The sequence below is a fragment of the Mercenaria mercenaria genome, chromosome 4, assembly GCF_021730395.1.
Source record: "Mercenaria mercenaria strain notata chromosome 4, MADL_Memer_1, whole genome shotgun sequence".
Taxonomy (NCBI): domain Eukaryota; kingdom Metazoa; phylum Mollusca; class Bivalvia; order Venerida; family Veneridae; genus Mercenaria; species Mercenaria mercenaria.
The window spans coordinates 18,417,305-18,433,731 of NC_069364.1; the positions used below are offsets into that span (position 1 = coordinate 18,417,305).

General features: G+C 33.2%; 1 long non-coding RNA gene across 1 annotated transcript; it reads left to right on the forward strand.

Moving 5' to 3' along the window:
* Nucleotides 1-11,897: 11,897 nt before the first annotated feature.
* Nucleotides 11,898-14,050, forward strand: LOC123552701 (uncharacterized). The gene is made up of 3 exons (XR_008370800.1): nt 11,898-12,696; nt 13,513-13,640; nt 13,922-14,050. It is a non-coding gene; the product is annotated as an uncharacterized LOC123552701 (long non-coding RNA).
* Nucleotides 14,051-16,427: the final 2,377 nt, after the last annotated feature.

Genomic DNA, 16,427 nt, shown 5'->3' on the forward strand with positions numbered 1-16,427 from the left:
GAGATATCACAGTGAAAATTTATCTGTTTCTTTTGAAAGATTTTACACTAAAACAAACAAATAATGCTGTGAATGTTCTCTTGCATGTATTCATATAAATCCAGCTTTTATGTAGGCCTTGCATAGGGGTTAACATTTGAATTTTATAGAAATAAAATGTTCAAAATTGTGATACCTTAATTAGACGATGAGATATCCGTTAAGTATGAAATCAATGCATAATGAAGTATGCATACTTTTGTTTAATGCTTCGAATAGGTCGCATTGTTCAACAAACGCATCGTCAGTGTTTGAAACTGGTGTGGTTTATAACTTATCAAATAATCAATACCTATGAGTGGTTTATTGCCTGGTTTATCATGGATAAGAGTTTAGACGTACAGATTGAACAAGGGCGATAGCGCGGGTGGTTAAATATCTAAGAACCTGAACGCTGAACCATGGTACATTAGACAGTAAAGCATATTGAAATATTAGGATGAAAATTATGCTGGACTTCATTAATCCGATAAGTAATGAACCGTAGATTCACTTGGGAACGAATAAATTTGGTTTGTAGGAGTTATACCTGAGGTAAACATAAATAGAATTAATGTAAACTTCTAGTTTACCGGTCGTCGCAAAAGCGGTGGCCTTATATATTTTGGGGTTTTGAAACTGTCGTAAGAGGAGCGGTCATTCCTGGAATCATAAATAAATATTTCAATTTGAAAAGAAGAATTATCAATCAAGTTCAGTTTTGTCAGCGCAACGTCTCAATGCTTTAACTGATTCAAATAAGGATTATCAGCAGTCGCGTTTAGTACATATTGTTTGATATAATGAGAAATCAAAGCGATTTCTTTGTCTTTTCCAAATATCTGTTTACAATAAGCAGAATAATACAATGACATTACAAATATGTAAGGTCAACTTAGATTAATGTTTTAACTAACTATATCTATTTATCACTGTGTGCAGGAAATTGTAAGAAGTATAATGTGCAACTATAACTCATAAGAAGTTTATGTACAACTATAACTCATAAGAAGTTTATGTACAACTAAAACTCATAAGACGTTTATGTGCAACTATAACTCATAAGAAGTTTATGTACAACTATAACTCATAAGACGTTTATGTGCAACTATAACTCATAAGACGTTTATGTACAACTATAACTCATAAGACGTTTATGTGCAACTATAACTCATAAGACGTTTATGTACAACTATAACTCATAAGAAGTTTATGTGCAACTATAACTCATAAGACGTTTATGTGCAACTATAACTCATAAGACGTTTATGTGCAACTATAACTCATAAGACGTTTATGTACAACTATATCTCATAAGACATTTATGTGCAACTATAACTCATAAGACGTTTATGTACAACTATTACTCATAAGAAGTTTATGTACAACTATAACTCATAAGACGTTTGTGTGCAACTATAACTCATAAGAAGTTTATGTACAACCATAACTCATAAGACGTTTATGTACAACTATAACTCGTAATTATTTTGAAACAATTAAATACTAACTGCTTATGGCAAAAGTTGTTTTACCATTATTGCTGTTTGTCTTTGTTTTGTTTTTTTTGCAATGTATATTTTTTTTCTCTCTTAGATCTAATTTATTTAAAGGTATACTAGAGTCAAATTTTATATTTCATACATGTAGGGCTAAACACAGTATCAAAGTGTACTACCACTCTAAAATAACTTTTTCTAACAATCGATTGTTACTGTATGCATTCCATTATGAATGTAAGTCTACATACACAATAAATTTATATTTTGAATACATTTGATAAGAATTTTCTACATTAGAATTAAATATTTACAGAATTAATATTTCAGTGAAAAAATGGCATTGGATATCTTTAACTATATTAAATATTTCCTACACATGAATACTTGTGCCCCCTTCACCCTCTGCATTGTGACTGTTGTTTATCAAACAATATGCGACAGGCGGTTTGTACCGCATTCACTTGATACCGGTATTGTATTTAATTATTTAATGCAGGCTGATAGAAACTGGATATTAACCACATCTGTGACAAGGGCCGATTAATAATAACACAGATTTAACGGCAAGATTTTGAATCGTTTCAACGCAAATTATTCAGCTTAGTTCTTTTTAATCAATACAATAGATCTATAATTAAACATAATACAATACAATACAAAGCAATGCTAATGCAATGAAATGCAACGCAACGCCACCCAAATGCACCGCAACACAACACAACACAAATATAACACAACACAACACAACACAACACAACATGACACGAAACGATACGATACGATAGAATATATTCAACATTAGATCTACTCGCCCACAGTTGGGGTCAATCGTTACATGTCCAGTTCCAACAAGTTTGGCATAGAATATGTATGTATATGTCCGGGAAATAATGAAATGAGCTGAAAAGTGTTAGATATTGATAAAAAAACAAGAAGAATGTTGATTCCTCCTTTATTTCGAAGGTGTCGCAACGATATACTCCTTTCTGCACAATTACTTTTGTTATTATTGGCACACATTGCAAAAGTATTATGCTATTTTGTCCATAAGTTTGTTCCACTGTCACTTTGACAGTATCCGTATGTTATAGATTTTGGAGAGAAAAATGTCCGTCTAAAATGTGTGAAATTCACGCATTAAAACATTATATACAGTATTTATAGCTATGAATTAACATAATAATGTGAAGTTCGGGCAACATTTAATGCATTTTCAGAAGAGTAAATATTAACAAACGATATGCATGAACAGAATAACAATTTTATGATCTTACATCTTTCATCATAGCGCATGATGTACTTTTTGCTTGCCTTGCGAAGTATACAGATTTTGCAAGGTTGCATATAATCTTATTTGAACTAAATGACACAAAATACATAGCTGCAAAGATTGTGGGCTGTTTCGTGTAATCAGGTACTTAACATGTGTGAAAAGTAGACGTTTTGCTAAGTTATAATTATGAAAAGTTATTTAATATTTTACTAGACATTTGTAAATAGTGTTCATAAACATTGCGTACGGTCGGACGCCAGGGTAAAACCATCGACTTTCCGCAGGCTGTATAAATGGCTTCCTCGCATCAGCAAAGACATGATGGACAGAGAGTCCGAATGACTGGTACTGGTATTAATAAATGTTCCCCCTACATATAAATGTTTAACATTTTAATTATCAAACCATACAAAAGAACAAACGAGAAACAAAACATTGAATACAGATTCATAATTATGAAATGGATAAAAATAATTATTTTTGAGCAACTGGACAGCCTTAAACGTCTACGCCCCTGTAAAGGTTTAGACAGTAAAGAAAGATAGATAGATACTAGTAGCCTTAACAATTTTCCAGTCATTGCAATGTCCACAAACTCGTTCATAAACTTTAAAGTTGTCCTTCCGATATTGGTATGCTCCCAACCAGCAACCGAGCACTAAAAAATCTGAATCGTCTGCTTACCTGAGACAATATGACAAAGTTCATTGCGAGATTAAAAATGCATTTCTACAGAAAAAGGCCTTTCATTCTTTGTCCGCTGATGCAATGACTGAGGTATCTAATAAGGCCATATATCATTCGCAAGTGTTTATATATTCGAAAAAGAAAAAAAATACGAAGTTGCATATGTGTATTAAACACGTTATAGTTAAATAAAATCAGTGAACGGCTGTACCAAATCTGTTTGTGAGGTTTAGATCTAGTTGATGGCTGTCTTTTTTATTTCTTTTTATCAATATATAGAAACTGTCGAACTGATATGATGAATTCATCTTCAACCGTCACAACCTAACAAAAAACACACAACAAAACCGAGACATTTATCGACATCAAACCGTTACTTTATTAGGCATCAGACCATTCCTCGTGATACAAAGTACATCCCTTATCCCTTGTCTCCAATTTCATTCAGAGTCAGAACCACGCCAAACATGGCTTTAAAGAGGTCGAGTAACTGAGTAGTTACTAATGAAGTTTCGGCATGTTCATTTTTATTTTTATATGTATGTTGTAGTATGTTTCAAAAATGTCCTAGGCTGTTATTAGGCCATTTTGGTTCATAAATGCATTTACCTATTTCTTGTTTTAAACTTTTCACATTTTGACATTTTCTTAATTCTGTTATATTTAGTGCGCGTGCCGACGAATACAGCTCAAGTTTCGTCAGATATGTGTCCATGAAATTGTTACCCTGTTATGCGAATAGTTTACTATTGGACAATATAACAGATATGCGCTTGGCGTTGGTTTGCACCATGTGGACCAGCCAGTATTTGATAGGACACGTTGCTGGTTGCAATGTTTTATTGTTACGCACGAGAAAGGCCCTAAATTTGTGTATTTTATTGCCGTCTCGTGATATCTCTGAATACGATTCATCTGCTTGCGACTTCTAAATCCGATAGTAATAAAGCCAGAAACATCAAACAACAGACAGTCAACTGATCTAAGGCCACGTCTTCGCATCGTATTATCTCACTGATGCGCTAACAAATCTACAGGGCGAAGATGCGAAACAACGATGACCCTAAAAGAACAGAGTAGTCTGCTATGCGTGCCTGGCTGTTGTATGCACTATATTTTAATTGTTAAAGGCACGTATGAGATATTAAATCATTATTGTAAAACACAATATGTATTAAAATTTTATTACCAGTATATGAACTCATTAGATAAATCCTCAATATGTATATATATATATATACACTTAACAAAATTCCTAATTGGTCAGTTTATATTGTATTACTATTTTGTTAATAATGCATGTATTTACAAGAAATTTCACATACCGACATTTGAATAGGTACTGCAACTAATTATTAACATCCAGTTTACATCGGCCTGCATCACGGCCAGCGTAACCGCATTAGGCGTTTTGGCCAATATTGCATATTTTGCACGTGCAGGGCATGCGCGCCAATATGCACTTGTTAGTGAACATTTTTGGCATTACTGACGAAAGTCCTACTAGAAAAACACATATCATTGTGAAATTGACACAAGAGCAAAGCGCCCGGGCTGTCGGAATTTTACAACAAAACTCAAAATCGGTCACTTCAAAGTATTGTCCTTGTGTTAAATTTTGCCAAAAGAGCGCGGATGGTAGATAACCAACGACTGAAGGTTCTTGTAAACGGAAATAAGACTTAAAATGGAAATAACCATCAAAGTGACAGCTACAAACAAATTATATCAAAATTCTTTTTAAATTGCAAAAATAATTACACACGTGTCGTAAATGTGTCCCGGCTAGCAACATTCCGACAGCTCGATCACGTTGCTTTTGTGTCAATTTCACCATGATATGTGTTTTTCTAGTAGGACTTTCGTCAGTAATGCCAAAAGTGTAAACGAACACGTGCATGTTGGTGCACATGCCCTGCACGTGCAAAATATGTAATGTTAGTCAAAACGCCTAATACGGTTACTTTGGCTGTGAGTCGTCAAAAATAAATCAATAATTAGCTGCAGTACCTATTCAGGTGTCGGTATGTGAACTTTCGTTTGAATACATGCATTATTAACAAAATAGTAATACAATATAAACTGACCAATTAGGAATTTTGTTGAGTGTATATCCACGGTGAGGATGCGTACACCGAATATTGCCACCAAGTGACGAGGTATTTTCCGAAAACGTGATTATTTTTCGTCAACAAGGTAAGTAAAATCCCGATTTACTATTGTATTTTACTAATACTGAAGAAAAGATCATTACTTTTCATAACTAGATATTATGTATATGCTTTCACAAGCGTAAAATGGGTCAATCTTAAGTAGAAATGCTAAAATTTTTGATAAAATGACAAGTTTATCATTTGATAAATGCATGCCGTAAAAACATTTGTCCCGATACCATAACCTGTTTGCATTGTGGGGAAAATCTGATTTATTTAGTCACATACAAAGAAAAAATGTGCACAATTTCAGCTTTGTAAATGTTCAAATTACGCAGAAATCGGTGATAAATGAGCGTCGATGGTGTACTGTGTATTGAGTTTTCAAAGTAATATTTGTAATGTGTATTGCAGTTTGGTGTACTGAGTATTGATATTGAAAAATGTGCATGTTTTCAGCATTTATGGTCATAAAATAGACGGGACATGTAATTCCGTTTGCCTAAATGATGGAATGTCTTTTTCTGTTTGCAGATGAAATTAGACTTCACAGTGAAATTATCAAGCACCAGTTTGAACACTGATATTACAACTTACAATTACCAATAGTTACTTCGAGAAACTGTCTAAAGACTAGCCACTGCCGAGTAAAGATCCAGTCACAAGTTCAGCCGTGAATTTAAGTTTTATATTAATGGAACATAGGATATAATGACGACAAGTGTGGAAAAGGTCTCACCTTATATGAAGAGCAAGCATGAAAATATGTTATCTTTTCGCTTTCATACTACAAAGAGACATAAACCTTGGTAAATAGACGACCTTTATCGATTATGGTGTCAATAGTTCAAAGGTCAATATGGTAGGGGCTTTGAACTTTTAAAGTTGTTTCTCCTTAATAACCATAGACTCATTTAACGTAGAACCTTCGAACTTGTTTCACTTGCAATTTTCTTAAATAATATAGTCAAAGTTATTTTATTAGTTTAAATGCATTATTCTGAAAGGTAATAAGCTCACCACTTGCTTCATACGAAACAAAATGGGTGTCATATGCACTGAGCAATTTGTGTTAAAAGTAGGAGGAAACAGTGCCATGTGTTGTTATTCTTGAAAGTATTTTGCACAGTTCATTTGCAAGTTGTATGTCATTTCTATGCAAACAATTCGTTATCACTTTTATGTGGTCACATTCCCTGTTGACCAAAATTGTATATCTATTGTCAAGGTCAACTTCGAACTATAAAAAACGATCAGGCACTCACCTGAAGATCATTTTTTTCATGTATTCAAACTGTTGAATCTCAAATGTTTATGATCTTTGGTTTAAACATATTTATTCCCAACAATATACATAACTATATTTATATACTAACATTACAAGTACAGTTGGTGGAAAGGATTAGAACGAAAGACAAATCTTATAGAGTTCTTCTACTATCTTATTATTATCTTTGCTATTTTATGAATTTGTGTTTACGTTTCAAGTTTGTTTAATAAAAATTTTAATGTACATGACTTTTTGTTCTTTATCAAAGTAAAACATGACTTTTACAATATTACTTGGTGGTAAAATAAATCTGTCACAACAGAACCTATTTCAGTATCAATGCCAAATCTTATGTGGAAGTAATGTACACTCATCACATTTATGCAGTAACTTGCTGCTTCTTTTAATGTCAATAGGTATTCGTCTGTCTTGCTTTTCTCTTCCCTCTTCCCTCTTAATTTAACGTCAGAAATGCGGTCTCTGTTATGCAAGAAGTTGTATAATTGTAAAATCAGTGGAAGAGTTATAAGCCTGTTTTTCAAAACAACTTGTAGTCTTCACTACACCTCATATTAACTCTGTGTAACATTGAAAGTTTTATGTACACCGCCGTGTATGTGTCTCTAGATTATATTTTTGTACTGGTAGCATGTGTAAATGTTGAGTTCTGCTAGATGGCGAGGTAGGTAGCATACATTTCAACTGCCGTCAATGAACAGGCTACTCACCATTTGTCCAAATCAAAGGTTTCTTTCTGTTGCAAATTGGTCTCTTTTGTAAGCGGGTTCCTTTTTGAAACAAGTATGTTGATATTTTCTGAATCAACAGGTTTTTTTTCTGCTTTTTTTCTCTGCATATGTCTGGTGCTGTCTTGTAATTAACATTTTTGCCGTTTTGGTCTCTAGCGTACTATAATATTCTCGTCATTTTGGGTGGTGTTCAACAAAATGATATACAATGGCCTTAAATTCGTTCGTCGAGCCAGCCATAAACACACATAAACAAGTTGAATCTGCAACGAAAAAAATCACAATATAGTATTTATAAGTAGGGCCGGGCTTTCTGCTAGATATTGAGAGTAAGTCTTAGTGGCATCCCAATGCAAAATTATAAAAGATACCTTTAACTGTTTTTGAGATAATTCGTGTAAAATCAACTTAATCAATGCTCAATGGAAGAATAGAAAATATATATACATTTACAACTGCTAAACGTAACAAAACATATTGCACTATGGTGACTGAGAGTTACGTTTAGAGCTTATTACATGAATTACAACAGAGTAAACGCTATAAATATCAATGTAAAACATCACGTATCTTCAGGGCTAAATAGATTACTGTTTTGTACTTTGGAAAGGAAATGATAATGTACATTTTGTAAGATTAATTCTATAAAACTTAGCGATAATGTAAACAATACACAGTACAGTAAAATGTGATACAAGTCAATACTCAGTACATATATTTGCAATACACAGTACACCATCGACGCTCATTTATCATCGATTTCTCCATCATTTGAACATTTACAAAGCTGAAATTTTGCACATATTTTCTTTGTATGTAACTAAATAAATCATACGATTCAGAATTTTTATCACAAGACAATAAGTGACGATACCGGGAGAAATGTGTCCCCGACCTGCATTTATCAGATGATAAAGATGTCATTTTATCACAAATTTTAGCGTTTCCTCATAAGATTGACTCATTTTACGCTTGTAAGAGCATATACACAGTATCTAGTTATTAAAAACAATGATCTTTTCTTCTATACAAGTATAACACAATAGTAAATAGGTGTTTTACTTACCTTGTTGACGAAAAATAAACACGTTTTCGAAAAATACCTTATCACTAAATGGCAATATCCGGTATACGCATCCTCACTGTGTATATGTTTGTCTAATTAAACGTTGTGAATGGCTCTAATTAGTGTCTGGCAATTGAAGCATTTGGAATTTTTACTGTATTAATTAATGAATATAGAAGAGCCATTATAAGGAAATTGAACTGGAAAGTGAAGTTAACAGCAAACGCTTACCATGAGTCATTTTTCACCTATAAAATTTTGTCACGATCTGTGAAAACTATAATAATTATCTTTCCATTCTTCATAGGGATTGCTTCTGTAAGTATCTTGAAAGGGCGTTGTAGTGTGTAACATTACTATAAATTCTATATGAAAAGCTGTGCTTGAAATTATTTTGTTCAGCTCATTATCATTGAAGTCACGTAAGTATTGCTTTTGTTTTAGTTTATTGTTGGAAGTAAGGGTACCGAAACTCGGTTTTAAGACATAAGAATGGTTCCTTTCCAATGGGTAAAGAAAAATATTAGGCTGAATCGTAGCGTTACTATTTCTAAGAAGACGGTTTAATTGATTCTGAGGATGCATAAATCCATTACAGACCTTTTTTCGTAACGTAATTACAAACAAGTACTTTACAATTATATTAAAACAATCGTTTTTCTCATACAACACAATACAGGCAAAAATAGTGACTAAAATAAAGTTATTCGAAAAAAACAAAACAAAAAACAACTTTAATGATAATTATAAGCTTAAAGAGTAATTCCAGTGCCTGGAGAAAAGCTGCATTTGTTACTTACGTTACTTTGAAACTATCGTTTTAGATACATTTTCAAAAAAGTTCCTCGAAAAATTTGGTGGAAGTGGATATAGTTGCCGCCTTGTCCGTCCGTCCGTTCGTCTGTCTGTCCCGAAATCTTTGTCCGAATAAATCCTCCAGCAGCTTTCAAGGGATTTGACCCAAACTTCTAGAATTGTATCACTATGAACGCATGTTTTCAGAACATTAGAGTATACCTTTACAGAATAATATATATTTTCCATTACTGATAAAAGCCCTGTCCGAATAACTCCTCTTACAGTTTTCAGTGGATCTGGCCTAAACTTTCAGAGATATATATTACTATGAAGAGAACTTGCGCATATTTTTCTGACATATATGTACCGTACCTGTTTCAGGAGTTATTGCCTTTTGACGTTATTCTGCTATAATTTCTTAACAATTTTCAAGGGACTTGGCCCAAACACAGTACTGTATTGCTGTTATCGTACGATACACATACCACATACACCTGAATAAACGCTCTCACTTCCCTAATAAACGCGTGTGCGTGCATGTGTGTGTGTCTGTGAGTGTGTGAGTGAATCTGGTGAGGGAGTGTTGCCTCAGCGTATACTGATATATGAATATGAAAGTCAAATCTATATTTCATGAGCGAGTGACTGAGGTATTTAGTTCAGTCAATCACATCCCATTAACAATTACAATAATTAAGCAAATGAAGAATATACATGCGCCTATATGAAACATTTGTTGACGTATAACTTTAATTTACAATAACGACAAAATCCACCAGTATATGGTGACTATGATAAGAACACCAACCATTGTAAATCACAGACAGCCCAGTGTTGTCTATATCAAAGTAATCGTCTTGTTTTTATCAAGTAATAAATCATCTTGTCAACATATTCATATACAAATAAGGCAAACGTTCTTATTCTGAAAATGACTCCCTTCCTTCTGTCTATGTTCTAACAATATCATAGCATAACTATACTTTATGCGAAAATAATAATTGACATATGGATTACTTTCACAGTAATAAACTTTGCACATATATCACACTATATATAGTACATAGTAAGATAAAACTGAGCAACAGCTGCTAATCAGTCTAACCAGATACAACTTTAAAATGTGACTAGAATACACAACATCAAATTGATCTAAATATTTTTAGATCGTAATTAAAAAAAAGAAAATCCTGTATTAACTTCACATGGGCTAAGATTGTCGCGACTGATTCCATTAGCAGTTGTTTCTCAGTAGTAGTAAAAGGAAATCACTTGAAATAGATAGATATTATTTACACAGATAAAACTGTCTTTGTAATATTAAAAAAACAGGTTTGGGCTAATACTCTAGTTAAAACGACAGAAGTAAAAAAGGGTTTTCATTTTTTATCAGCATTACTCTTGTCAATAAAATTTGTTACTATGGCCTTACTCTGATATCATTGTACATACTACATTCAAGCAAAACATGGCTCTCATTTTCAATTACATTGATAAAACGGACAGATCCTTCTTTCTATAGGTAAACCTTCATATCTCCCTGACTCAATTCGGAGCAGAGCAACTCCGCATCTAAATTTACACAGTGCTGTTCTATGCGAATTTGGTAGTATCATATAGTACAATACATCTCAACACAAAACTCTTTTTTAAACTAAAGTTACAGTATGTTCGAAGTTTGTTACCACCTCTACCGGAGTTTCCTTGAACAGCCTTAATACTATTATTCCACTCGTTATATGTCTTTTAAACATAGCTTCCCCAGTATGCTTGACAATACCATATTTAGATATTGATGCGGTAAAATCAGAGTACTGGGCTAACCCATAATGATTTAGATGTTTTCTAACAAAGTAGAACCAGTTCTATGTATAAACACCTCTCTCCTGATAAACGCTTCAGTCTTGTCTTTTTATAATAACCAAATTAAGAAGTAACTGTTTTGTGATTTTAATTTATAGCTATATTTACTTACGCAAACTATAAAAAAAATGCAATGGGCATCTAAATAAATGCCCCGTTTGCAAAATGCATATGCAGCTACAAAATGGAATGATTACGTATATAACAACTCACTCCTATGTTTACTAATTTTTCGTATGTGAAAATAATACTGTGCCATATAAAGTTACTTTTCTTTGGAACGTATTTCATTGGATGCGTCATCTGGGTTTTAAACAACCGAGTGAAAACAAAAAAACTGCACAGGATTTAACATATTTCACAGCCAATCAAATTTCCATTTGAATGATTCATATTTTTCGGGGGTACCTCTTGGGAATGGCCAGCAAAACGTTCTTCAAATTTAGCCATAAATAACGAAGCAAAACAAGGGGGCTCAAAATAAATCATCAAATAGTGTACTGGTGTATAATTTAAATTCTAAATTTCATTACAAGATCCGGAGACGAGCGAGACTTAAGTGGAAAGAGAAAAGGATAACGGATTTAATGGCAAAAGTTCCAAACTATCCAGTCCTCCTGAAGGGCAAAACACCACAAGAAGTTGCTGACTATTACGACCACTGGGCTGAAAATTTTAACCTTTACCCTGCTGAATTTCTAAAATGGACTGGTCCATCATTCAATTTGGGCAACACCATTTATTATTCAAAGGGGTGTTTGCTGAAAATTTACTGACTGAACAGCGAACAGTGCAGACCATGATCAGACTGCACGGATGTGCAGGCTGATCTTGGTCTGCACTGGTCGCAAAGGCAGAAATATTTGCCGCCAGCAGGCTAAAGGTTAAATATGACCAGGTATCAATTATCAATAAAATTGACACAATTTATTCAACTCAAGCTTTTTCTTATACATTGTATTATATGAACTATATGTATTAGAAATAAATAAAATTTTACATTTTCTCAACTCATGAATATATTGCATCTGGTGTGCACTCAGCAAAAACTGTTTTGATCATACATCTTCATTAAATTAGTATTCATTTTATTTCGTGCCTTTTTAAATCTTTAAAATTAATCTTACCCATTTAACTCGTGCAAATTTGTGCCGTTCGGGCAATAAGGCACATTCTTATGTGCTATTTTATTATATAAATGTATTTTGCTTTTTTTGTCTTCGTAGATGCCAGGATATGCTAACTCTTTGCCAGGGTCCAGGAATGTGCCAGTGACAAGTTATTAGCACATTTTGCCTTTGTCGCATCAGAACACAAGTAATTTTGCACAATGATTTGCCCTTAATTGCTCGTCGTATTTTGAACATTTTTGACAGACATCCTAGTTAATGACACTAGTAAAACAAGACAATGTAAAGCATTTCATGAAGATTGCTGCGAACATGGCTACTCGTGGGTTAGTGAATTGTTCATGGTTGTATAAATAGAATACTGCCTTTCAGTAACACTGTTTTATTAGTTCATAAATAAGCTAAGTACTTTATGAAACAATATATTTAAACAAATAACAAAAATACCTTAAAGCATGTGCAGCAAATTGTGCATATTTATGTCATTTTATGCAGAAATGATACAGAAATTTCAAGTGCATAAGAAGGCGTAAATTAGTCTTCAATATCACCTGGCTTGCAAAAAAAAAACTTGGCCAAATAATTTAGTTCTATTGCTGACCGACATATACATTTTATTAACCGTTTTTCAAGTAGAAATATAACAGTTCCTTCTACTCTCTCCTGCATTCACTGGTGAAACCGGTCTACAAATAGTTTCCTAATTGTGCTGAAAAGGTCACTTTTTGTTTTAAAAGGCTACAAAATAACATTGCTACACACTGTTTCAAATTGCCTTAATGGCTGACAACCAAATCGAAACATCTATTACAACAACAGATAGTCATCGAGGTCATAGTCATTTTAGCTAAATACCAGGTTTATTTACTTGCTACAGATCCACGCATCCAAAGCTAAATTGTTACAGCGAAAAATAAATGGGTAATGAAGTCATAAACATTATTTAAATATCTTTAATAACGCCATGTAAAGGGAAATAACGGATGACTCGCATTCTTTACAGGACTTAAAGTCGAATACATACAACGGTCCAAAATATATTGCTGACGAGGTGGCTGCTTGTTTCCCAGAGAACAGAAACAAATAAAGATTATTGACATTGCCTGTGGAACTGGTTTCGTTGGAGAAAAGGTAAATAAATATTGCTGCTAAGTCATTTACTGTGAGATAACTCATTATTTGCGTAGCACGATAACTGCAATATCTTACAACCAATATTGTCGTATACACTACGTTGGAAAAGACTTACACAGATATACATGTTCAATTTGAAAAAGGCAGACATAATCTCATTTTGATTTCATTACATCAACAACAAAATACTTCACTCAACAACTTAACTTTTGCTGCATTTATTTTCAAAGTGGTTTCCGGTACTAGCAAACACTTATCAATAAAAAATCTTACTTCAGTTGGCAGTTGATGGCTTTACATTTATCGACGGCCTCGACCCTTCTAATGGAATGCTGTCACAATGCAAGGACAAAGGCCTCTATAATAAACTGTACAAAGAATTCTGTGGTGATACAACCCTACCAATTGATAATGGTATGTTTCTCCGTTTCCTCTCACTAAAAGTTTGTCGATAAAATCCTTTTGTTATATCTTCCAAGTAATTTCTTAATATTCATTTGGACTAGATATTTTTCCTCGTCACCAAGCCTTTAATTCCACTGTTTGTTGAGAGACCCCCCGTTAACCTTTTTTTATTTTATTTTTGTACATTTATATCAAACTTAAAACATTTTTATTTTGAGTAATAAAAATACATTTCACAACATAAGATATCATAAATCATTCCTAATCAATAGTACAATTTATTGTACAAATATTTATTTTTTAGAACAGTTCCTTTTCATTTCGTTACTTTACAGATGTCTACGACTGTTCAGTAGTGTCAGGAGGGTTTGGCGAGGGTCAGATTCCTTGTTCTGGGATACTCGAGATGATTCGTATAGTAAAACCAGGTAATTATAGATATACAATAACCATTGAGTCTCAGTGTTGTCTTGTCGAAGCATTAATTCTTACTGGTAACTCTCTGTGGAATTTTAATCGCGCTGTTATTCATTATTCCACATTTCAACTTGCATGAGCTATAATCGAAACGGTATACTATGATATGAGGGAAACAGAATGCACTAGAAGCTATTGTTGAAGATAATGTTGCAACTCTGCAACTATACTGTGCGGGTCCGTCGTCCGTAACGAATAATTTAGGAATAAAATAAAACACTTACTTACTACCATCGTTTCATATTTCTACAGACTGATTTGCTGGAACGGTTCGACATTAAGTAACATGGGTGTTGAATATACAGCAATGTATCTGTTACCTGACAAAAAACTCAAGAAAAAACATAATTAGATAAACTATTGGATGAGAATTTTTAATGATAATATTGGTTAGTGTTACTAATATACATTATGAGGTAGTGCACAAATATTCATGACATTGTGTTTAATGTCACACTGACACAACTTAGGCCATATGGCGGATATTGGTAGTGAAGAACTATCCCAGGTGCCCCTCTAGGCATTGTTTTGGCATGGGTGGTCACCTGGGTTGAACTACCGACTAAGCCAGCTGGATAGCTTCCTCATTTGGTTAGCCTTCGTTTTTCGGTAACTGATTGCTAAAGTCTCCATATTCTTACATACAGTGTACATAGTTTGCTTCCTAATATATTTTACTTTCTTTTCTCAAAATTTATATTTAAACAATGTGCCTTTTTTGACCTGTCTAAAAATTAAAACAGTAAATTCTAGCTGTGACCTTTTCAGAAGGACTGATCTTAATTGCAATGAGAAAAGAATATCTGGACTATATAGGAGAATACGTCGACAGGCTGGAACCTCTCTTCGAAAAACTCGTAAAAGAAAACAAAATTCAAATGGTTGAACGGCGTCAAGTGAAAAGATATTCCTTTGACAACGATGGTCTTCTATTTAAAATTAAAGTAATGTAGAATGGTGCTTAAATACATGATGTATTTAGATATTTAAGTTTGCTAAAGTATTTCATTTAACTACTACATTTTGTGCCAGGGGAACTATAATCACTGAAATTAAATGAATGTTGATACATTTTATGTCTCGCCTACTGTACTTTTGATGCAAGCAAACTGCCGTTATCTTATAATGTCTGATGTATGTATTTTATAGTCGTTATTTACATCAGTATACAGCATTTGGGGAATAAAATTTGGATATTTGTGCTGTATATGTTATTTTTTCGCAAGTGACCTGGCCTGGGCTCGTCAAAAGTTGAGTTCATCAGACCGGGTCAGGACAGAAATTTGAACATACTCCTCTGTTGCACAAATGGCAAACAAGTTCTAAATAGAAAAGTATGTTCATTAACAACATTGAAAGATGCAACACTGTTAACGCCTACCCTCCCTGTCCCAACTCATAGCCATATCTCATGATTTTATTTTCATTTGAAAGAAAACCAAAAAAACAAGTCGCATTAAATGTAATAATTTCAGTAACCGAAACTGTATACGAATAGATTTAAGTGAGCAAACCTTATTTATTTATTTATTTGGATTTTACGGCGCACCAACACAGTATAGGTTATATGGCGCCAAACAGGACTACACATTTTGCTTTCACATCTCATTTACATTGAAATAAAAACATGAGATGTGTAATCAAAATTTGCATAAACCTTGAACAAATTAACACAAAGGTTAAAAAAGTTACTTTTTCTAAATTGAACAAAACAGTGGTACTTGTACTCAAACAAATTTAAAACATTTATGTGTTTTAGAGACTTTTTATAGAAAATGAGTGAAAATATGATATTTCTTAACTTTATTTACTTGATATTTCTTTAAGGAATTTCTAATATATTTTTAGAAGGTATGCCCAAATTCCATAGCTGTACTTCAGGTAACGTTTAAGACATTGGGC